The sequence below is a fragment of the Triticum aestivum genome, chromosome 2B (genome assembly GCF_018294505.1).
Source record: "Triticum aestivum cultivar Chinese Spring chromosome 2B, IWGSC CS RefSeq v2.1, whole genome shotgun sequence".
NCBI classification, from domain to species: domain Eukaryota; kingdom Viridiplantae; phylum Streptophyta; class Magnoliopsida; order Poales; family Poaceae; genus Triticum; species Triticum aestivum.
The window spans coordinates 609,850,683-609,875,998 of record NC_057798.1 but is presented as its reverse complement, the minus strand read 5'-3'; positions in this window follow the sequence as shown (position 1 = coordinate 609,875,998).

Sequence of the window (25,316 nt, the reverse complement as noted above, 5' to 3'; positions counted from 1 at the left end):
CAAATGAGCACATACCTTGACATGATCTTGAAGGTGTTCAAGATGGACCAGTCAAAGAAGGAGTTCTTGCCTGAGTTGTAAGGTACGAAGTTAGGACTTAAAGCTCGACCACGGCAGAAAAGAGAGAAAGGACGAAGGTCGTCCCCTATACTTTAGACGTAGGCTCTACAGTATGCCATGCTGAGTACCGCACCTGAAGTGTGCCTTGCCATGAGTCAGTCAAGGGGTACAAGAGTGATCCAAGAATGGATCACAGGACAACGGTCAAAGTTATCCTTAGAAATTAGTGGACTAAGGAATTTTTCTCGATTATGGAGGTGGTAAAAGAGTTCGTCGTAAAGGGTTACGTCGATGCAAGCTTGACACCTATCCGGATAGCTCTGAGTAGAGATACCGGATACATATAATGGAGCAACAATTTAGAATAGCTCCAAGTAGAACAGTTATTTGGATTAGCTCCAAATAGAGCGTGGTAGGTACATCTAGGAGATGACATAGAGATTTGTAAAACACACACGGATCTGAAAGGTTCGGACCCGTTGACTAAAACCTCTCTCACAAGCAACATGATCAAACCTAAAACTCATTGAGTATTAATCACATAGTGATGTGAACTAGACTACTGATTTTAGTAAACTCTTGGGTGTTAGTCACATGGCGATGTGACCTGTGAGTGTTAATCACATGGCGATGTGAACTAGATTATTGACTCTAGTGCAAGTGGGAGACTGTTGGAAATATGCCCTAGAGGCAATAATAAAAGTATTATTATTATATTTCCTTGTTCATGATAATTGTCTTTTATTCATGCTATAACTGTATTATCCGGAAATCGTAATACACGTGTGAATACATAGACCACAATATGTCCCTAGTGAGCCTCTAGTTGACTAGCTCGTTGTGATCAACAGATAGTCATGGTTTCCTGGCTATGGACATTGGATGTCGTTGATAACGGGGTCACATCATTAGGAGAATGATGTGATGGACAAGACCCAATCCTAAGACTAGCACAAAAGATCGTGTAGTTCATTTGCTAGAGCTTTGCCAATGTCAAGTATCTCTTCCTTCGACCATGAGAGCGTGTAACTCCTGGATACCATAGGAGTGCTTTGGGTGTATCAAACGTCACAACGTAACTGGGTGACTATAAAGGTGCACTACAGGTATCTCCGAAAGTATCTATTGTTTTATGCGGATCGAGACTGGGATTTGTCACTCCGTGTAAACGGAGAGTTATCTCTGGGCCCACTCGGTAGGACATCATCATATGCGCAATGTGACCAAGGAGTTGATCATGGGATGATGTGTTATGGAACGAGTAAAGTGACTTGCCGGTAACGAGATTGAACAAGGTATTGGATACCGACGATCGAATCTCGGGCAAGTAACATACCGATAGACAAAGGGAATTGAATACGGGATTGATTAAGTCCTTGACATCGTGGTTCATCCGATGAGATCATCGTGGAACATGTGGGAGCCATCATGGGTATCCAGATCCCGCTGTTGGTTATTGACCGGAGAATGTCTCGGTCATGTCTACATGTCTCCCGAACCCGTAGGGTCTACACACTTAAGGTTCGATGACGCTAGGGTTATAAAGGAAGTTTGTATGTGGTTACCGAATGTTGTTCGGAGTCCCGGATGAGATCCCGGACGTCACGAGGAGTTCCGGAATGGTCCGGAGGTAAAGATTTATATATGGGAAGTCCTATTTTGGCCACCGGAAAATGTTCGGGATTTTTCGGTATTGTATCGGGAAGGTTCTAGAAGGTTCCGGAGTGGGGCCCACCTGCATGGGGGGACCCACATGAACGTGGGTAGTGGGGGCAAGGCCCCACACCCCTGGTCAAGGCGCAACAAGATCCCCCCTTAGAAGGAATAAGATCATATCCCGAAGGGATAAGATCAAGATCCCTAAAAAGGGGGGATAACAATCGGTGGGGAAGGAAATAATGAGATTTCTTTCCTCCCACCTTGGCCAACGCCCCAATGGACTTGGAGGGTAAGAAACCAGCCCCTCCACCCCTATATATAGTGGGGAGGCGCATGGGAGCTATACACGAAGTTCTGGCACAGCCCTACCTCTCTTCCTACTCCTCCTCTCCCATGGTGCTTGGCGAAGCCCTGCTGGATTGCCACGCTCCTCCACCACCACCACGCCGTTGTGCTGCTGTTGGATGGAGTCTTCCTCAACCTCTCCCTCTCTCCTTGTTGGATCAAGGCGTGGGAGACGTCACTGGGCTGTACGTGTGTTGAACGCGGAGGTGCCGTCCGTTCGGCACTAGGATCATCGGTGATTTGAATCACGACGAGTACGACTCCATCAACCCCGTTCACTTGAACGCTTCCGCTTAGCGATCTACAAGGGTATGTAGATGCATTCTCTTTCTACTCGTTGCTGGTCTCTCCATAGATAGATCTTGGTGACACGTAGGAAAATTTTGAATTTCTGCTACGTTCCCCAACAATTTTTTACATCCGCGCCCTCCACGGTAGTACCGCTCTCCCAGCGCGGTAGTACCGTGGAGGCCCACAGTAGTACCGCTCCCTAGGAGTCGTAGTACCGTGGCCCTCCTACCTAGTACCGCAGTGCCGCGGTAGTAGGCGCGGATGTAATTTTTTACATCCGCGCCCGCACGGTAGTACCGCGCCTCGCGGGCGGTAGTACCGCGTCGGATTTCTGTACCTCCTCTGGTTCAGCGGAAGTAGGCACGGATGTAATTTATTTCATCCGCGCCCTTCCCAGGCCGTAACTTTCCTGCCTTGCGGTAGTACCGCAGGTGGGCGCGGTAGTACCGTGCAAGCGGTAGTACTGCCCCCTTCTCAGGCTAGTTCCGGTCTGTGTTGCTGTCGCGGTAGTACCGTGGTTAGCCACGGTAGTACCGCACAGCCTCGCGGTAGTACCGCGCCCCTGGAGCGGTAGTACTGTGTGTCGCGAGCTGAACATGTGGATAACGGTTGGAATTTGTCCACGACTATAAAAGGGGCGTCTTCTACCTCTAGTTGACTACCTCTTCCATCTCCAAGCTCCATTGTTGCTCCAAGCTCCTTTTTCACTCGATCTCTCTCCCTAGCCAATCAAACTTGTTGATTTTCTCGGGATTGGGTGACAAGTGCCCGATCTACACTTCCACCATAGGATATTTGATTCCCCCCACTTATCCCTTGCGGATCTTGTTACTCTTGGGTGTTGAGCACCCTAGACGGTTGAGGTCACCTCAAAGTCATACTCCATTGTGGTGAAGCTTCATAGGTTTATTGGGAGCCTCCAAGTGTTGTGGAGATAGCCCCAATCTTGTTTGTAAAGGTCCGGTTGCTGCCTTCAAGGGATCCAATAGTGGAATCACGGCATCTCGCATTGTGTGAGGGCGTGAGGAGATTACGGTGGCCCTAGTGGCTTCTTGGGGAGCATTGTGCCCCCACACCGCTCTAACGGAGACGTACTTCCCCTCAAAAGGAAGGAACTTCAGTAACACATCCTCGTCTCCACCGGCTCCACTCTTGGTTATCTTATCCCTTTACTTTTGCAAGCTCCCTTGTGCTATATCCATTGCTTGCTTGTGTGCTCATTGTCGTTGCATCATATAGGTTGTCCACGTAGTTGCATATCTAGACAGCCTATTTCATTGAAAGTTTAAAGTTGTTAAAGAAAAGTCTAAAAATTGTAGTTGCCTATTCACCCCCTCTTTAGTCAACCATATCGATCCTTTCAGGTGGCCGGTGCGCATTCATGTCCGCCGCTCGGAGGATTTCCGGCTGCCCCCGCCGCCGCCCACGGCGGACCCCAGCTCGGGCGTTGGCCCCGACAGCTCGCCTCCTTGTCCTCCAGCCTGGCCCTCCCGCCACAGCTTTTCACCGCGCTCTTCCTGTGATCGTGGAGCTGGCTCTAGCGGTGCCGGCGCTCCGGCCGGGGGTCGCCGGCGATCACACGCTCCGCCCCCTTTCCGTGGTTAGCAGGGCATTCTTGGGCCCTACCCCACCGTCGCTCCCCCACGCCAGGCGGGCCCCATCTCGACCCGCTTGCATCCTGTAGGGCCTCTGTAAAGGAAAAACTCCTCTACTCTGCCACAGGATAGGGTGACCGCTGAGGTCAGCCCGTCCTCTCCAACGACCGGACCGTTCCTACGACCACGTTCAAAATCCCCTGATCGCCAGCTGGCGCTTCGCGGGAGCGTGTCTCCTCCTCATCCGGCTGTCGGCTCGCCCCAGCCTCCCCTCGTGGGCCACCTGTCTGATGGCTGTGCATCCCCGCCTGCCCATCGATCCCCGCCTAGCCCAGTCATTGGTCGTGGTGGCGATTCCTGCGCCTCGGGATCTGGTGGCTTCCGCCCTCGGTCTCCCTGCACAGACGATCGTCTGGCGTCATCGCCAGGATCCGGTGCTGCCTTTGCCGTGGATGGCCGCGTGTCCCACCCCGGCCCCGCGTCGTCTCCCACCCATCCGACCAGCCCTGCTGAGCCTAGCCTCGTTTCGCCCGTCGTTCTGTCGCCTGCTGCAACGAGAGATGGGCCGCTGCGTGGCTCCTCCCCCATGGGCACCCTGTCTCCACCGCCGTGTGCACCTGGGCTGGGCCCCTCCGTGCATGCCCCAGGCCCCGAGGCCATGCAGCGACCCGCGCTACGTGCGCTCCTGGACTCGGTTGTGAGGCCTGTTGATCAGGTTCTGCCCCAGCCCAAGCCAGCTCTGAGGCGCAAGCGCAACGCGATCCCCCCCAACTTCACTCCCAGGAGAAGTACTCGAATCGCCAAAGCTGATTGTGGTTTAGATTCCGAGCTGAAGGCCAAGAAAGTGCTGTTGCGGAGGCTCGGGCTCCTCGAGGAGAATGGGTCGCTCGACGACTCCACCCTCGCCAAATACACCTAGTTGTTCGCACGACCGTTAGCTGAAGATGTGGTGCAAGCCTTTGCAGACTACTACGGATGGCAGATTCCCCGTGGTGTCACGCAGCTCCTCGACCGTGCGCCTGTGATGCCGGTCCTGGTTCCCTCTTAGGGATGTGTCCCCCCCCCCCTCTCTAGGCCCCCAACGTTTGCATGGATTGTAGTCTCAAGGTCGTCTTCTGGAATGTGCGTGGCTTAAATTCAAAGGCCAGACGCACGGCGGTCCGTTCCATGATTCTCTCAGTGTCCTCCTCGATTGTGTGCCTTAGCGAAACCAAGCTCGCGATGGTCTCTGCTCCTATTGTTACCGAGACTCTTGGGCCTTCGTTTGAGGACTTCTTTTTCCTGCCTGCCAACGGCACGCGCGGAGGTATTGTCATTGCTTGGCAGCACTCCATGATCACCCTCTCTAGGCCGGAGGTTGGCGCCTACCATGTGTCCGCCCTTGTCACACCCCTAGCCCCGGCCGAGCAGCACTGGTGGATTACGGCTGTGTACGGGCCTCAGGAGGACGATGCGAAGATGGCCTTTCTTGCCGAGCTCCAGGACTTTCGTCTCACTTGTGCGGGCCCCTGGATTGTTGGGGGTGACTTCAACATGATCTTGTCTTCGGCCGACAAGAACAATGGGCGATTGCACCACCGTTCTATGAGTCGTTTTCGCCGTTTCGTTGCTGACATGGAGCTGCGTGACATCTACCTCCATGGCCGCCGTTACACATGGTCGAACGAGCAAGAAAACCCCACACTTGTGCGGAATGACAGAGTTCTCTGCACTCCTTGTTGGGATGACTTCCAGCCGCACTGCCTTCTCCGTTGCCTCGCTTCGGCCGCTTCTGATCACGCCCCTCTCCTGCTTGACTGCTCCCGGCATCCTGGCAGCCCCAGACGATTCCACTTCGAGCGGTTTTGGGTTCACCTCGAAGGCTTTCAGGACACTGTGAGCAACGCTTGGAACTGCGAGCCTCCGGATCCGGACCCATTCAGGAGGATCTTCCTGCGCCTCAAGCTCACTGCCCGCCGCCTCCAAAGTTGGAGTGCACGCTGCATCGGCAATGTCTCCCTACAACTTCTGGTTGCTCGCGAGCTGATTGCTCGCCTCGACGCGGCGCAGGACTTGCGCCCCCCTGTCCCCCTCGGAGGCCTGGCTACGCATGAACCTTAAGCTGAAGTACCTGGGCCTGGCATCTCTCGAGAGGTCGATTGCGCGCCAGCGCGTGCGCCTCTCTTGGCTCTGGAAGGGCGATACTAGCTCCACCTTCCTTAAGATCCACGCCTCCCAACGCAAGCAGAAGAACCGCATCTTGCAGCTGGATGTCGATGGCTCACTGATTTCCGACGAGGCTGAGATGGCCGAGGCCGCGTTCCATCATTTTGCGGGCATCCTCGGCTCCTCAGATGAGCGTAACATCACCCTTGCCCTTGATGCTTTCGATGATCGCTCCTTTGATCTCTCGGAGCTGGAGCTTCCTTTCTCTGAGGCCGAGATTTGGGAGGCCGTCAAATCCCTTCCCTCCGGCAAGGCCCCGGGCCCGGACGGCTTCACCGCCGAGTTCTTGCGCGCCTGCTGGGACACTGCCAAGCATGACATCTGCGACGCTTTCAACAAGCTATATCACCTTAATGGCATGGGCTTTCAGAAGCTCAATGAAGCGCTTGTCACTCTCCTCCCGAAGAAACCTGATGCCACCACCCTCGCGGACTATAGGCCTATCAGCCTAATTCACCTCTTGGCCAAGCTTTTTGCCAAGGTGTTGTCTTTGCGGTTAGCTCCACGACTTGGGGACATGGTGTCGACCAACCAGAGTGCGTTCATTGCAGGCCGCTGCATTCACGACAATTTCATCTTGGTTCAACAGACCGCCCGCCAGTTACACAACATGCGGGCTCCTCGCATTCTCCTCAAGCTCGACATTGCGCGTGCCTTTGACTCTGTCTCATGGCCTTTTCTCCTACAGCTTCTTGGGCACCTTGGCTTTGGCCCAAGGTGGAGCGAGTGGATCTCCATCCTGCTCTCCACGGCGAAAACTCGTGTGCTCATCAATGGCCACCCGGGCCCCCCCATCTGCCACGAGAAAGGTCTCCGGCAGGGCGACCCCGTCTCTCCTATGCTCTTCACGCTGGTCATTGATGCGCTCAACTCCCTACTCCAGCACGCCATCAGGACGGGAGTGCTGCGCCGCCTCACCGAGCGCCGGATGGCCTCGAGTATCTCCCTGTATGCTGACGACGTGGTTATCTTCTGCCACCCGGACCACCACGAGCTTTAGGTCATTCGCGAGCTGCTCCGTGTCTTCGGCGCCGCGACCGGGCTGCACACCAACTTCCGTAAATGCTCTGCCACGTCGATCCATTGCACGGCTGAGCAGACTGCGCTTGTCGAGGGCACGCTTGCCTGCCCGATCGCGCACTTTCCTATCATTTACCTTGGCATCCCGCTCTCGATCAGGAAGGTCTCCGCGACGGCTCTTATGCCTCTGGTGGAGCGGATGACGCGTAAGCTGCCGACTTGGAGGGCGTCCCTCCTCTCGCAAGGAGAGCGCTTAGCCCTGGTGCGCCATGTTCTTGCCACCATGCCCGTTCACCTACTTATGGCCATGGCGCTCCGACCCGCCATTCTCAAGAAGATCAACAGGATCATGCGCGACTTTCTCTGGCACGGCAAGGCCGATGCCCCTAGCGGAGGCTGCCTTGTCAGTTGGCAAAAAGTGTGCCGCCCCCTGGAGTTGGGTGGGCTTGGCATCCGGGACCTGCAACGTACCGGCGTGGCGCTTCGCGCTAGGTGGCTTTGGCTTCAGGCCACCGATCAGTCCCGTCCCTGGCGACACCTCCATCTGCCCTTCGATCCCGAGGTCCAGGCGATTTTTGATGCTTCCTCCCACTGGATCCTTGGCGATGGGACCTCATGCTTGTTCTAGAAAGATCGTTGGATCTCGGGCCGTTCGGTCAGCGAGCTTGCGCCGGCCGTCCTTGCCTTGGTCCCTAAGCGCCGGAGGCGTACGACGACCGTCGCGCAGGGCCTCCACAATAGGGCATGGGTGGGAGATATCCAGGGTGCCTTGGGGCCGGCTGCGATGGTTCAATACGTCGAGCTTTGGCGTGCCCTGCAGCCCGTTACCCTAACTCTAGACCCCGACGTGTTACGCTGGAGGTGGACCGACTCGGGCATCTACACTGCGAACTCCTGCTATCGAGCCATGTTCGCTAGCTCCACCATCGCGCCCAACTGGAAACTGATCTGGCGCACGTGGGCCCCGCTGCGGATCCGGGTCTTTGCGTGGCTTGTAAGCCAGGATCGTTGCTGGTCTGTCGCCCGCCTCGCGCGACATGGCCTACCGCATGACGACCGCGGCATCTTCTGTGACCAAGTGCTGGAAACCCTCGATCACCTTCTCGTCCAATGCCCATTCTCTCGGACCATCTGGCATGAGATCCTCGCCTGGTGCCGGCTGCCGCTACCACCCCCGGGCACCGACGATTGCTTCCTTGAGTGGTGGGCTGACTCTTCCAGGAGGGTTCTTGCGGCCTTGCGGAAAGGTCTCGCCTCCCTCGTCCTTCTCACTGTGTGGTCCATCTGGCGCCACCGTAATGCATGCATCTTCGACCACATGCACCCCTCCACTATGCTACTTCTTCAGGTCATCAAGGACGACGCTCAGGCATGGGCTTTTGCTGGGGCCAAGGACATTGCAAACTTTTTGCCTCCCTGATGTGTAGATAGCTAGACTGGGGCTGAGCACCCCCATCCATTCTGCTCATGTACCACTTTCCCGCGCCAGCTCTGCGTACGTGGTAAAGTGCTACCCGTGTAATCTTGTCATTTTTGTTTTCTACCTATCAATGGAATGATACGCATCTTGCGTATTCGCGAAAAAAAGCTCTCGAGCCAAGACCAAAGTAGCAGGCTAGACAACATAAAGCATCAACTCTCAATATACTCCCTCTGTAAAGAAATACACTCTTATATTATTTCTTTACGGAGGAGGTACAGGATTTATAAGTCTCCCATCAAGCACCTACAGTGAGAACAGAATGTGAGTCATTGGACAAGAGCTAGTGTTTTAGCTAAATATAGTCTTCTACTTTTTTTTAGTGATCACTCATGTTGGACGGAATTGGTGGATAATGGTCCAAAAGTTCTTCCCTCTGTTTTATCTTTTATAAATGATGAAATGGGATCGGAGTTTTCTGCAAAGAAGAACAAAAAATGGTAAAACCGGAGTAAAATATGATGGACGAACCCAGATAAGTACAAGCAAGACGCGCGGCAGGGCGATGGACAAGGACACGCGGGCTCGCCCTGCAATGATGAATCGATGATTGACATCGATGCGATGAACCGATCGGCTTAAGCGAGCCCGCGCGTGCGTACGCAAGTAGACGGATTGTTTGTCTGCGTATGCGGGCAATGGCGTTAGGCTGGTCACAATGGGCAAGAACATAACCTAGTAACTTACACATTTTTCTAGACTATGTTATTACCTCCATAGTGGGTAGGAACATCTATGTAGTGTCATACAACGATGTATTAATTAGGTTATATACTCATTGTTTTTTGGAGTGTGTGATGTTCCGGTAACTTAGCTAGTTACCACAAGCACCTCTCTCTTCATTAAATATGTGTCACATAAGCAAAGTTGTATTGGAGTGTGTGATGTTACTCCTAAGTTCCTCCCCATAGTGACCAGTCTTAGGCTGGTCACAATGGGCAAGAACATAAGCTAGTAACTTACACACTTTCCTAGACTATGTTACTATCACCATAGTGGGTAGGAATATCTATGTAGTGTCATGCAACGATGTATTTATTAGGTTATAGACTCATTATTTCTTGAAGTGTGTGATGTTTCGGTAACTTAGCTAGTTACCACAAGCACCTCTCTCTGCATTAAATACGTGCCACATAAGCAAAGTTGTATTAAAGTGTGTGATGTTACTCCTAAATTCTTTCTCACTGTGACCAGCCTTATGGCAGATCAGTGTTGATCGTTCACGTCTCCCTCGGTGCCCGCGTGCGGTGCGGTGTCTTGTCCCTTGGTTACATTTGTTGCCTCTCCCGCATGCACGCGGCACCGATCGTTGAGTTGCCAATCCAGCAGATGGGTACGAATGAAGTCTAGCAAGTTGATGCTCGACTCTTTAACGGTGCAATTTTAGCAGACCGCTCGGGGAGCATCGCTGGGCGCTGGCTAAGCTAAAATTTTGAGCAGCAGCATTGCAAAGAAGCAGCGCAGGCATATCGAGGGTGAGGATGGGTCGAGTATGATGACCATAACATAGACAGGTGGTAACAAGTACTCCCTCCGTTTCAAAATAGGTGACCCAACTCTATACTAGCTTTAGAAGCTACGTTCATACCAAGTTTCTGCTCGATCCACTGTTAGCTAGAACGAATGTATAGATAGATTACGTACAAAGTTCTCCGTCTCTCACTAAAGAATTAATGAAGAGATACGTATGCATACGTACAGCATGGGCAATGTAGTTACGCACAGTGTTTATACTGTTGGCGAGCCTTGGCGGCAGTTTGTTTCCTACCAGCGAAAGCGTTGTCTTGGATGGATGCATGGCCTCGACCGATCGTCGGGTTGGCTCTATATTTTTTGTTTCTGTGACCAGGATGGATTGGTACTCGATATGGCCGATGTTCTCCCGCACGGTGCTCACTATACTGCCCGCTTGAAGACAATTATTGTGTTGGCTCATTCTTAGGTGCCCCGACTGCTAATATAACCAGTATATATATTTGAGAATAAATAAATTAGCTAGTGCTTTAGGTTATCTTTGAATATAAATTTCTTCTTATTTAGTGAACACTCATGTTGGACGGACTTGGTGGATATAGTCTGAAACTTCTTCCCTCTGCTTAATCTTTTACATGGTAAAATCGGATCGGGGTTTTCTACAACTGCGAAGAAGAAAAAAATAGGGTAAAACCGGAGCAAAATGTGATGGACGCTGACTTAACTCTGCGTTCTCCGTTGCTTGCAACGTCCAGTTGTTACAGCCGGACAAAAAGTAAGCAAAACATTCAGTTCCAGTCTTAAGTTAGTCAGATGGAAACCTAAGTAGACTTGGAATCCTGTCTGAGAGCACTTTGTCGTACATGCACTATGAACCGTCTCCATCTCAAGGCTACCAAACATTTTACTTCTCTTCGAAATGTGATCTTCTCCCATTTCCATTTCGTCTAGAGCTACGAGCCAAATGCGTCGACGTTGACACTGTACTCGACTTGCACGTACGGGTTACACATGCCCAATTCACCTGGCCACCTGACCAACTCAAAGTACGTACGTAGTGCTCGCTTTTGGTTTCATTAATGAAATCGAAGGGAAACCTCTTTCGTTCAAAAGAAAAAACTCAAAGTACGTACCCTGGTCACTTGGTGAGTACAACGGCAGTTTGTCCCTAGCAAATTAATGGGCGTAGCCAAGCTAGGGAAAATTCTAGGGTTCGACTGGGATGCATCCATGGGCTCAACGACGATGGTCCAGATTGGGCTGGTTTGGAGATGATGCGCGAGGTTTCCTTGCTCGTGGGCCCGACCAAGGAAAGCCCGACCTTTCCTCCCCCGGCGCTGTCGGTACGTGAGCCTGTGGCCGCCGAAGACAAAGGGGCCTGTTGAATTCGATTACTCCAGCAATCTATATCTCTGTATAGTTGGGATCACGTCCTCGTCCCTCTCGCGTCGCCTCCCACGCAGCCGGCTCGGGAGGGCTCAGCCGCCGCCGCCTAGTTTTCCTCCAGCGCCCTTCTCCCCCTCCGTCGTTGCTGGTGGTCGGCGTCAGGCAAAGCCCGTGCGTGCAACGGCAGCGGCGGAGGGTCTTTCCTTCCTCACCCGGATTCACGGGATCTGTTTGGTATTAAGCCCAGACTACCAGCATCCCATTATCAACTGGATACGAGGAGCGACACATGTTGCCTAGACGGTGGCTTTAGTTTTACTGTTGTATGACTTTGTATGGTCTTGTGTGAATAATTAATAAAGTGGTTGCATGCATATTCAAATGCGGAGGCCGGTGATCCTCCTCCTTTTCTAAAATAATAATAAAATATCTATGTATAGTTTTTTCACTGATCATGATGGTCGCATGGAGTAAAGTATATCACGAGCTTGAGTAGTACTCCGTTTCTCTTACATGATTTGCAATTTTGCATGCACCATCCGTTCTCTACATCTCAACCTGCCAGACTTTTATCTTTCCCAGTCCGTTACCATTTCATCGAAGCCTACCAGCCACGAAGTCCTCTCCTTCCTTCCTTCCTTTCACGGGGCTACGCGCCAAATGCATCGGCACGGACATGGACAGTCTACTGAACTTGCAAGGTGACAGTGCACGCGCCCGATTCATCTGGCCACCTGACCAACCCAAACTACCACCAGTGAATGCATTCACATACACGTACGTTGTTTGATGTTGCACTGTATCACTCAGCCAGCTGGAGCCTGCAGGAACCAAGCTTAATTCCTACGAGAAGTATGGAAGGGCCGGTCAGGCGCGTATACATGCGATGCTGGCATCGGACTCTCACACCGTACCATCCAAAACAGCATACGCCTCGCGACTGGCAAAGCCGCCATCGTGTCTTAAATAAATTGGTGTCGGCCCAGACCACCGCCATGCACCGCGCCGCGCGCCTGCATGCATGCTTGAAACGATGAACTCACTGCATGCATGTGCTTGTCAACCGTCGAGCACGTACCTCCCGCCACGTATCTGGTATGCCCACAATTTTTATACAGAAAAACGACAAGGCTGTGTGTATACAATACACACAAACATACTAGAACGCAGACCTTTCCGATGATATATCACTGACTTTATGCAGAGCGTAGGCGCCCATGCATGTGCCTTCCGTCCATCGGGTCCATTGATTTTCCTCCCTGTGTGTTTGTCACCTTGCTGGCCGTGCGCCGTTGGTTAGGCGCCATGCAATGCAATGCATTGTTGGGCACGGGCCGTTTGTTTATGCCCACGCCGGGTGCCAAGTAGCTTCGCGCTGTGGCCTCGTATGATTTGTTATGGGTGTGTTTGCTAGGGTGCACGGAGGATGCATGAGGGTAAAAGTTTCCAACCCGACCCACTTTTGCTTGTTTGATAGGGTGTATGAACTCACATGGGCTATGCTCATCTGATGCATAAAAGGGCCCTTAGCTATGCTCATCTCATGCACCCCAGACAGGGTGCATGGAGGCAGCCATACTGGCCCTGACTCTCGTCCCCACCCAATAGACCACGTCCAGATATGTTTATATTTTTATAAAATGTTTAGAATTTTAAAATTTGTTTAAGTCTTCGAAAAGTTTAGAATTTCAAAAAAAATATTTTTTTTTAAAATTTTAGAATTTCAAAATTGTTTAAATTTTCAGTTTTTTTCCCATAATTTCAACATTTTAAAAAAATCTACAATGTTCGGAATTTCAAAATAAAATAAAAGATTGTTTGAATTTAGAAAAACAGAATTTCAGATTTATTTAATTTTTTATAAAATATTCAAAAATTCAAATTTTGTTTAAATTTTCAAAAAAGCTCGGAATTTCAAATATGTTTAAATTTTCAAAAAAGTTTAGAATTTCAAAATTTATTTGAAAAAAAATAGAATTTCAAAAAATTGTAAATTTTCGAAATATGTTTGAATCTGTGTTCATATTTTTCCGATTTTGTTCATCATTCAAAAAAATATTCAGAATTTGAAATTGTTCAGCATGTCTAAACACATGCAGGCTGGCCAACAAAGTCTCAGCTCAGCATGTCTCAGCGCGTACATCGCTGCCAAACAACAGCAACTGCATAAACTCAGCATGTATGAAAGGAGAACAACTAGGCTAGGTCCATACATGCTACCAAACACCTATGTGCAGCCCAAGCATGTAGCTGATGTAGTGCGTGTGCTGCTCGATCGCTTTCCCTGGGGAGAGAATCGTCTGGAGTCGACCTTCACACCTACAAATTGTTGGGCAAGGAAAGAAACTGCACGGACGCACGATGGGGTGATCATATATGTAATGTCCAGGACTCCAGACCTTGGCGGCATTCGATAGTTTGTCGCCATATACACACATCATCAGGCCAGGCAACAGCGAGACTAAAGTGCTACGAGTTGATCAACGGGACCGATCAGATTATTTCATGTGTTGCCACATATTCGATCAGACTATTTCACGGAATCTGTTAACTCCCAAAACAGTACTCCCTTTAGATCACTAAAATGTCTTAGTTTAGCTAAATGACAGTCGACTAATATTTGAACTGGGATCAGTCGATTTTTGAGAGTTCGCCTGAGTTCGCCGAATGAAAGGAAGGAGAGGAAAGGGGCTCGTCGGAGGGCTACCCCATTATCTACCTTAGGGTTTAGGGTGGGGGTGGTGGATGGCAGTGGTGGGGGGCGGTGGTGCACTTCACCGGAGAAAAAACCCAAACGCGGGCAGGTCTAGAGGGATGATGACTGTCGCCGCCGGCTAGACCGGCGGAGGGGGCGGTGAGGCGGTCGTGGGAGTGCAGCCGGCCGCAGGCCGCAGTGGGCGGCGGCATGTTTGGCGGTCTGGAAAGAAGAGAGGTGAGGAAGAAGAAGGTCCAAGCATCGTACGATCTTCATCCAGTGGTCCGGAACGGCCCACAAAGTTTCGCGCCCTAAAATAGTTTTAGCGCGCCATTGTAGCACTTTTAGCACGCCGGACCCAACATCGGTTTGCCAGATGCCCAAAAACACGCGCCAAAAAAACACGCAATGTAAATTGTGAAGCGTGCGCAATACGGCGCCTCAAATTTGCAGCACGTGATATCTTTTTCAGTGCACGCCCAACCTTTTTTGCGTGCACACTATTTTACAGCTTCTGCTGGAGCTGTCCGGCGTCCAAAAAACCCAAAATTTAGCGCGCGGAGAAGTTTTTTGGTGCCTGCTGGAGATGCTCTTAGAGCATCTCTAGCAGACCCCGCAAAATCCCGAACCGCAAAACGTGTTTGCAATTCGACGAAGATCTCGTTTGCGAGTCGAAAACGTGCGTGGCCGAACAGAAACCGTATATGAAACTATATAATTTTAAAAAAAAGTTTTGCGGAAGAAATTGCAACAGTAGTAGTTCATCACATACTACATGGTCATTCATAGTTCATCATCACATAGTACATTATCATGCATACTATATTCTACTACTACTACTAGAGGAAGGGGGGATCTCGCGTCGGCGAGCCGAGGTCGATATACCAAAATGGACGAGCTCGCGGCCAAGGACGACGCGGTGGAGGAGCTCAGTCCTCGTCAGAGCTGACGAGATCGATAAAATTTGACCTCTGCTCCTCGCGGATGCGCCGCCACTCATCGTCCTTCTCCTTCGCGGCAAGGTTGGCCGCGACCGCCTGCTGGAGGATGACGTCGTTGACCTCGTCGTCGTGGCCCCGACGCTCCGCCTCCTCGTGCATGCTCCGCTCGGCAATGGCGACCGCGTCGAAGTCGGCCACGAAATCTTCGGGCCCGACAACACCTCGGTGCTCGATCTCGTTCGGCTCCTGCTTGACGGCGACGACCTCGATCTCCTCCGGCTCCTCCGATCACTACATCTTCACGGGGAGAAGCCTCACACAGGACGAGGAAGAGCTCACGGCGTGGGAAGATCTCGCGGCGGAGGACGAGCCCGTGGCTGAGGAGGACGTACGCCCGTGCCGACGGTCGTATTCCTCCGTCTCGCGGACGAGGAAGCTCGGCGGCGGCGAGAGGCCCATGTCCGTCCACTTCCTCGCCCGCGCTTCCTCGCGTCGTCCGAGCGGACACGCCGCTCGCGCTCGGGGTCACCGCCCCCGCCGGAGCTGCTCCCGGAGCCCCGACCGGAGCTCCACATGGCGGCTGGATGAGGAAGGGGCTCACTGGCGATGAGAAATGTGAGGAAGGGAGTGGGGAATTGCGGAGAGACGCGACGGCGGAGGGGTAGGGTTTGGACCCGCAAATGCACCACGAACCCATATATATACTGCTTTCGCGGGGGGGGGGGGGGCGGTTTGCGGGCACGGTAAAAATTTTACGGGCCGGACGATTATACGGGCTCTGTTCTGGCGAGAAAATTTGGCCGAGCTCGTATACTCGTCAGAATTTTACGGGTTTGCACTTTTGTGGGTTGCTAGAGTTGCTCTTAGGAGTACTATTCTTCTATCTTGGTTTAGCTCGGCTACTAGGCTAATACTCGAGTTGATTGCAGCGGGGATCGTCTAGAACAGGCGTGCATGCAGAGCTTCGGTGCATGCATGAGCTGGGATCTTCTTATCATGTTTGTATAGGATTTTTTGTTCTACCTTTGACAATTGGGAAGCAAGCGGTTTAATTTATGCAGCCTGTGCTGGGCATGCAAGAGTCAGCTGGCTGGCTCTACTCGGTACAGTGCAGTGCACTCAGCGTGTCTGCGATAACGAGGTGCATCGCATGTAACATAGGAATCGACGATGCAGTTCCTAGGACTCAATCTGACAAAGATAACTAGTATTTGGCTCAGCATTACGAGGCGCAGCTTGTGGCCTTGGTAGCTCCCGATCGAGGGTTCGTGGGATTTGCTCTCAGCAGGGTCGACACTGTTTGAACCCATATGCGGGCATCCATTGCATCTCTTCCCCTTCTTTACAAGAATGGACCGCTGGCTAGCGACGCAAAGCACCGCATCTTTCTACATTAGGCTTTGCTTTACGAGTTAGCTTCCACGTACCCAGTTCTACATTAGGGACGTCAACTCTACCAAGTCAATTTATTAGTACTATTAAATCATCAAAGTCAGTTGTACCACTGTAAGAAATGCCGCTGCCAGCTGCCTACTGGTTATTAGAGCATCTCCAACGGTGGCGCCAAAAGATGGGCGCACGTGGTAAACCCAGCTTTTAGCGCGCTTGGGACGTTTTGCCGCGCTCCAGCGATGGCGGAAAACTCGCACGCGCGAAAAGGCGGCAGCTCGCGCGTCATTTTTGACGCACCGCTTCCGGCGCGCCTATAAAATGCGGCGCTCGCCACACGCCTTTTCCACGACTCCTCTTCCTCTTCCTCTGCCACGCGTGCCTCCACCGCTCCAGCGCCCCGCCACCAATGCGCCACCATGCCGCCGCGCCGCCGAGGAGCGTCGGGCTACCGCGGGTACTACTCCGAGATACGCTCCGGCGATCTCCGGCTCGGTCTCGGCACCTACGGAACGGCGCGCGAGGCCGCCCGCGCGTACGACGCGGCGGCGTGGCTCCTAGGCAGGCCGCGCGGGCAGATGAATTTTCAGGACGTCTACACGCTCCAGGCTCCAGCAGGCGCTGGACGTCGCCTCGCCGCCTCATCTTAACACGACATAAGACCATGCGGAGCACGCTGAGCGGCAGCGCCGCCTCCTCGTTGCCCATGAGGACGAGCGGGTCATGGCGGAGTGGCGCCGGCGCCACCCGGAGGACGTCGCCTACGAGCAAGTCTTGTGGGCAAGGCACTGCAAGGAGGACACGCGAAGGCGCCGCGAGGAGCGGTTGGACAGGCGTCGGCGGAAGGCATTGGCGAATGCGCAGTCGGATATCGTTGCAGCAGGTGGGAGGTCGTTCTTCATGAAAGACGATGATCCTTGGTTGGACATATGGCTCGATACCTCGGAAAACACCGACGAGGATGATGATGGTGATGATGGTAGCGACTTGGAGTAGTTTCTATCAAGTTGCACCGTAGTTTTATCTATGCTTTCGAACTATCTATCTAGTTGCACCGATGTAAAATACCTTTGTATCATTTTTTATTTATGCAATCTATCTAGTTTTTATTTATCTATGCTTCCGATTTATCTAAAATAAAAAATTATTATGAGCGCGCGCTGCATTTTTTGCGCGCTGCATTTTAGCGCAGCTGCTGGAGCCAGCGCTGCGCGTCGCGCCAAACCAGGCGATGGGCGCGCAGCAAACCAGTTTTTTGCGCGCGGCGCGTTCAGCGCCTGTTGGAGATGCTCTTATATATATGAAACCATACTGCAAAACTGCATCGTGGCAGCTGGAGATCGAGTAGTATACCACATGCAGGACACTCTATAGTTAGGAGCAGTGAATGGCCACGTTTCAGTGCAAGTACTACAGCGTGCACCGTAGCTTAATGCAGTGGCGCGATACGGAACGGGCTACTCATCGCTTGGTCTGCTTCCAGTGGTCTGCAAACGTTTGCCAAAAATAAGTAAAAGCTTGACGAAATTATGGAACGGCACCGGCACATAGCAGAAACCTCCCAGGCTTTTGGATCGGAAAACATAGGGCGCGAGGCAAAGCAGGGCTATCTTGAACCTAGCAGGAGGCGGCAGCCGCCCGCATGTCCCCTGCGAACAGAGACGGCGCCAGAACGAAACCCTCCGTCCACAGTGCTCGGACACGCGTGTCGTTTCTTACCATTACTTTACCCATTAAATCGCTGACTCCTGGCGCTTCACGAAAGGGGGCGGCGCCCTGTCGCCCGACTGTCGGCGGCCGAAGCCTGTGCCTTCTACGAACGCCTGAAACAAGCCGCAGGCAGAGGCCACGGCGGCGCCCTCGGTGGCGGAGCAACAGTAGGCTACTCCGCCTGGCCGCCGGGGACACGGCACCGGCACGCAGATGCAGAGATGGCAACTGCCAACCGGTGGCCTGCGTTCGGCGCGGCAGCAAGTGTGATGGAACGAGATGCACCCTACTAGTATCATCAAGTGTGATTGATACGCAGGCATCAACTTATTTCCGATCCTTGACGCTAGTATATGTACGGAACGCACCGCCATTGTATTCTAAACTAAATACGCTGCACTAGATCAATCTTTGCCGACCACCAAGAATCGTGTCCTGCGAAAACGACAGCATCGGCTAAAGAAAAATCAGCAGCAGCAGACAGCAGTACTAACCGCACCATGCGAAGGGTGGCCAATGGGTTAACTCTTGGTAACCGGCAGTGCGACTTGGAATGTTCCGACTCCACCCATTTGTTAATTTGCACGGCAGTGTACTACGCTTGATGGAAGCGAATTACCGTACATCTATATTTACAGAGGCGAAATCATCACTGCTCAGATATACGTGTGAAACAAGAGAAAGAGATTGGATTCAGCACAGCCCATAGGGCGGCCGGGGTAACGTTTATATATACAGCCTCTAGGGCACGTCATAGCCGAGATTACATAGGTTGTTACACGTGATAAGGAGATAACTACAGATATTAACAGCCTCCTAATTCTATAACAACATTCTGTTTAACATCCCCTCAATCTGAACTTCCCTCAAAAAGATTCAGATTGTATCTATTTGAGACAAACATTGTCTCAGTCAATGGCTTTGTGAATATATCTACAACTTGCTCTTTAGAAGAGATGAACCAAACATCTAACGCCTTGGCTGCAACTCTCTCTCGAACAAAGTGAAAATCTACTTCTATATGCTTAGTCCTGCCATGAAATACTTGATTAGCAGATAAATAAGTAGCTCCCAAGTTGTCACACCACAACACAGGTGGTCTTGTCATGAAAACACCAAGTTCATCAAGAACTGATTGGATCCAGATTATCTCAGTTGTTCCATTCACAAGTGCTTTATACTCAGACTCCGTGCTTGACCGAGAGACTGTGGCTTGTTTCCTCGAGCTCCAGGAGACAAGATTAGGGCCAAGAAACACAACAAAACCACCAGTAGACCTCCGATCATCACTGCATCCTGCCCAATTTGCATAAGAGAAACAACTCAACGGCATTGAAGGGGATTTCCTTATAAAGAGACCCATACTCCAAGTATACTTCAAGTATCTCAAAATCCGTTTGGCAGCTGAGAGATGTACAGTTGTGGGTGCATGAAGAAACTGGCAAACACGATTCACTACAAAGGAGATATCTGGTCTGGTAAGTGTTAGATACTGAAGAGAACCAACCAGACTACGATATTTCATGCTATCATCTTGAGACAATGGCGATCCACTTTCCTTGGTGAGCTTCCTAGATGAAGACATGGGTGTGGTGGAGATATTACAATTCTCCATATTAGCTCGATGAAGAATGTCGCCAATATACTTCTGTTGAGAAAGTACAACCCCCCTGGCGACGACCGCACCTCAACTCCAAGAAAATAATGCAAAGGACCGAGATCTTTGATAGCAAAAGAAGCCTGAAGATCAGCAAGCAACTTGGTGGTAGCAGTAGGAGACGAGCTGGCCACAATGATATCATCCACATACACAAGCATAAACATGGTGACATGATCATGATGAAGAACAAACAGGGAGGTGTCAGCCTTAGATGCCACAAAGCCAAGTTGGAGAAGCCGGGAACTGAGTCTGGAATACCACGCTCGAGGAGCTTGTTTGAGACCATAGATTCCTTTGCTGAGCTTGCAGAGATGATGTGGGGTCCTGGAATCCACAAAACCCGGTGGTTGTCGCATGTACACCTCTTCCTGAAGAACGCCATGAAGAAAAGCGTTTTGGACATCCAGCTGACGTAAGCACCACCCACGAGAGACTGCAATGGAGAGGACGAGACGAACAGTGACATGTTTGATGACGGGGCTGAACGTATCATCATAGTCCAAGCCATATCGTTATTTGAACCCCTTCGCAACGAGTCGTGCCTTGTGACGATCAACTGTTCCATCCGCCTTGTGCTTGAGTTTGAAAACCCATTCCAGTCGATCACGTTGACATTGGATGGTGGTGGAACCAAAATCCAGGTGCCATTATGATGAAGAGCATCAAGCTCGAGTTGCATGGCGCACGGCATGCAGGAGAATGGAGAGCTTCACGATGATCAGTAGGTTTCCGCGAAGCGAGAAACGCACGCCGAGACGGATCGTACGTGACCGTTCCATCCTTGCATTGCGTGGCTTTGCGCGTGTTGTCACGTAGGCAAGTCACCATGGTGTGGCCGTTCGGAGCAGCGGATCCGCGCAGAGCAGAAGATCCAGGCGGGAGATCCTCCTCGGATCCCGCACTAGCAACAGAGCCAGCGGGACGAAGATCTTCCTGGGATCCCGAGCCGTTAGGTGACGAGGCGACAGGAACGACAACCGAGGCCCGACCTGGAGCCATGTGGAGCTCGGCCCGAGGTGTGTCGGGCTGGAGGGAGGCCGGCCTAGGCGTGGGCCCTGCCACTGGCGCGGGTGAAGCAGCGGATGCGGGTGGAGGAGAAACCGGCCCATCCATGGACGCCACGCGTCCCACTCCAGGGGTCGTTGTACAGCCGCTGCCTGGCGCGGGGGAGGGCGCGTCGCTGTCCGCTGACAACATGGGATCCAAGACCGGATCAGCCTCGGATCAGGCGCCAGGATCCTCCTGGGATACCATGATGATCTCGCCAGGGATTTTCTGCGCCGTGGGATATCCTGCTTCCAAGTTAGCACGTGAAACAAGTGTACAATAGTTCATGTCGTCATGCGGAAATAATAATATGGCATGTTCTGCAACCCTAGGTGGTACGGGAGAGGGGAGAGGACTAGCAAATGGAAAAACCATTTCGTCGAACATGACATCGCGAGAGATGTACACGCGGGCAGTGGACAAGTGTAAGCACTTGTAGCCCTTGTGACGAATGCTATACCCGACAAAGACACATTGTGGAGATCGAAAGGCAAGTGTTGTGTTTGTTGTAGGGTCGCAAATTTGGCCAACAAGCACAACCAAACGTACGAAGGGATGTATAGTCGGGTTTGGTGTTAAACAATTTTTCCATAGGACTTGTGTTGCCAATGACACGACTAGTAAGTCGATTGATAAGGTAGCAAACCGAGAGATATTCCTCATCCCAAAACCGAAGGGGCATAGACGCATGTGATAACAGAGACAACCCCATGTCAACAATGGGACGATGTTTCCTTTCAGCAGAACCGTTATGTTGATGTGTGTGTGGGCAGGAAACGTGATGCATAATACCAAGTTGGCGAAAGAAGGTGTTGTTGAGTTTTTCGTACTCACCACCCTAGTCGGATTGAACACATATAATTTTGCGAGACAAGAGGCGTTCAATGTGAGCAAGAAAATCACAAAAACGTCAAACACATCACATTTCCGTTTGAGAAGATAAATCCAAACAAACTTACTATAATCATCAATGAATGAGACATAGTATTGAAACCCACCAGAAGAGGTTTTGGCAAGTCCCCACATATCCAAAAAATAAGTTCTAAGGGAAAGGAAGAAACACTTGATGATCTAGGGAAAGGTAGCTGGTGTGCTTTGCCTTGTTGACAAACATTACACACATGGGTCAAAGACCGACTAGATGAATCTAGCTTATTTGAAGATAAAACGTGTTGGACAACTTGCGTGGAGGGATGGCCAAGTCTTGCATGCCAATCTTCAGCAACAACCTAACCGAAGACAAGGCACGAGGAGGTGATGGCCGAATGGGATAGAGCCCATTCTCACATCTGCCTTGAAGTAGAACCCTCTTGGTGATCAAATCCTTCATAAGAAAATGAGTAGGGTAATACTTTAGATAAGCATGATTATCAACGGCAGGACGATTGACAGAAAGAAGATTTTTGTTAGCATTAGGGACATGCAAGATATTGCGAAGTTTCAGATTTGCAGAGGGAGTAGGAAGAACTGCATGACCATGATGAGCTATGTGCAAACTTGAACCGTCGGATGTGTGGATGCGATCCTTCCATGGACACTTCTCCCGGATCGTGAGGCGATCTAGGTCCCCGGTGATGTGGTCGGTGGCGCCGGTGTCAGTGAACCAGGCGGGATCTCCTAGGATGGAAGGAGGAGATGCAGCAGCAAGACCAGCCATCTTGGAGTCTTGGGGTTGGAAGGCGTGGTTGTAGCGCTGGCCGCACTCCTAGTCATAGTGCCCAGGACCGCGGCAAAGCTGACACTGGACGCGGTTGTCACCGTGATCGCCGTAGTCGCCGCGGTCACCGCCTCGGTTGCCTCCGAAATCGCCTTGCGGGCATGCACCACCACCGCCACGGTTCCCGCAGTCACCTCCGCGAGAGTTGTTGTAGCCGTCGCGGTCACCGCCGTTGCCTTGACCCTTGCCGCGGTAGTTGCCCTTGCCCCGATTTGGAGGGTTGTTGTTGGTGTTGCCGTTGGAGTCCCGAGCGACGAAGTTGACGGAGGAGCCGCTGGGATGAAGACGAGCGGCGTTGTACTCACGACGGCGTTCGAAGGCGATGGCGTGAAAGTAAAACTCCCCAAGCGACATGCCATCAAGGACAGTCGTGGCAGCAGTGATGAGTGGCTCATAGTCGCTGTCGAGGCCGGTGATGATGGCGGTGATGATGTCCTCATCACGCATGGCGCGACTGTCGTGGAATTGTTACGTCAGATGTCCTAGCGTAAGGACTTAGTCGTGGAGCCATCGCAACTAGGAAGCTAAAAGGGGTTAAACGGGACAAAGGACACGAGGTTTATATTGGTCCGGCCCCTTGCGGTGAAGGTAAAAGCCTACGATCCAGTTTTGGGTGGGATTGCTTATGAATCGATAACCAGGGAGTGAATCCGCTTGACCTAGTTCTCGATCTGATGTTACATGCCCTGAACCGCCGCTGGGTCGTCCCTTTATATACAGAGGTCGACGCCCAGCGGCTCACAGAGTCCCGGCCGGCTCATAAACAGTGTCCGGCTCAGTCTCTTAACTATTCTTGCTTTACAATACAAGTCACATACATATGGCGGTTTATCACTACGGGCCTTAAGTCGCCTGTGGGCTTTGGGCCCTTTCTTGAACCGCCATCTCCATCCTGGGTGTCTTGGGCTTCAAGAATACTTGCAAGTATAACCCAGCCCCTCCTGGGTGGGTCGTACCAATAGTTATATCTCCAACATTAGGCCCCAGATTGATTTGAACTGGTTCATGTCAATCTTCGACACTTAAGAAAAATCTTCTGCATTGAAACTTTCGTAACCTGCCATGACGTCATCCTCTAGACATGGGGTAACCCGCCATGACGTCACCTGCCATAAATACATGTTTTGTTCAATGTATCCAACGGATCTTTATCTTGATGACCATCCCGAAAATCGAGGCATCCTTGTAGTTGGATAACTTATGTTTTTTGCCTCCTCGTTTTTCGTGCTCTTTTAGTGGTCTTTCCTTATAAATAGACCCAACCAGGTCTTTCTTCATTCTCCTCCTTCGTCTTCTTCTTCCTCTCAACACCCCACTGTCGCTCGAGCTCCGCTGCCACCGCAGCGCACCTCGTCTCCGTCAACCTTGGCCGCTGCATCAACCTGAATCCGACGAGAGAACGGCGGCGCCCCTCCGCAACAGATCCAGCGCTGTAAGTTTCCCCTTTCTGCATCTTAGATCTATGCTAGGGTTGGCAAGTTTTTCTGTACAGTTCATAGTTCATGCCCGTTCTTCGTGTTTCCTCTGCTATGGCTTCTTTTGATCCAACAGTAGCATAAATCTTGTGTGGTAGCTATTCCGCATCCATTTTATACACTAGAAGATCCTCTTTATTTGCAAGGAATCCTCATTAGGACGCATGAACTCCTCTGTACCATGTTTTTAGGTCTAGAAATTTTCCTTTTTCGAACAACCATTTGATCGAAAATAATAGCTGCAGTTTGTGAAACTTGTTTATGCAACACTTAGGCAAAAATCTGAACTTGTTAGATCCATCTAGCCATTGCAATTCTTGTCACCGACTTTGTAAAGAGACAAATCTCACTTGATAACTTTGACCACTCATGGCGGTTTAATTAATTCTATGGCGGCTTAAATAACTTTGACATAATTATCCTTATATCATTAGGCCCCTTCATAAGCTGCCATCTTGAATCTGTACTGTAATGCTTCTGTCCGGCTTAAATTTGAACCGGGAATTTTTACTCTTTAGGCTTTGTCATAATGGCGCCAAAAGCTCTCACTTCCTGCAACTGCGTCAAATCAATTGTCACAAAAAACACATTTGACGATTTTGTGAAGACCGGCTATCTGCCGAAGAAAGAAGTCATGTCCTATCGTGCCCCAGACCCGGAAGAAAAATTTCCCCAGCCCAAAGAGGGGTAGGTTATTGTTTTCACGGATCAATTGAACCGGGGTTTCTCTCCACCCGACTCAAAATTCTTCGGAGATGTGTTGCACTTCTTTGATCTTCGCCCACAAGACATCAGACCCAATTCCGTGTCTAACATCTGCAAGTTCCAAGTATTCAGTGAAGTATATCTTGGAGAAGAACCCAATATATTGCTCTTCAGAGAGTTATTTTACTTAAACTGCTAGAATGAATGCGCCAGCGGCCAGAGCTTAGAACTTGGTGGTGTCTCAATCCAGCGTCGAAGGGACGTTATCTTTCCTTATGCCAATCCACCAAGTCATCCCAAAGACTGGAATCAGACCTGGTTTTATTGCCAAGACACCTCTCCAGCTGGTGAAAATCCTCTGCCCGGCCTTCGTGCTCTCCGTCTGGACTCCACACATCCGCTCCCTAACAAGATAACAGCCGCCGAACGTAAAACGCTCGCCCCCACCCTGGCTAAGATCAAG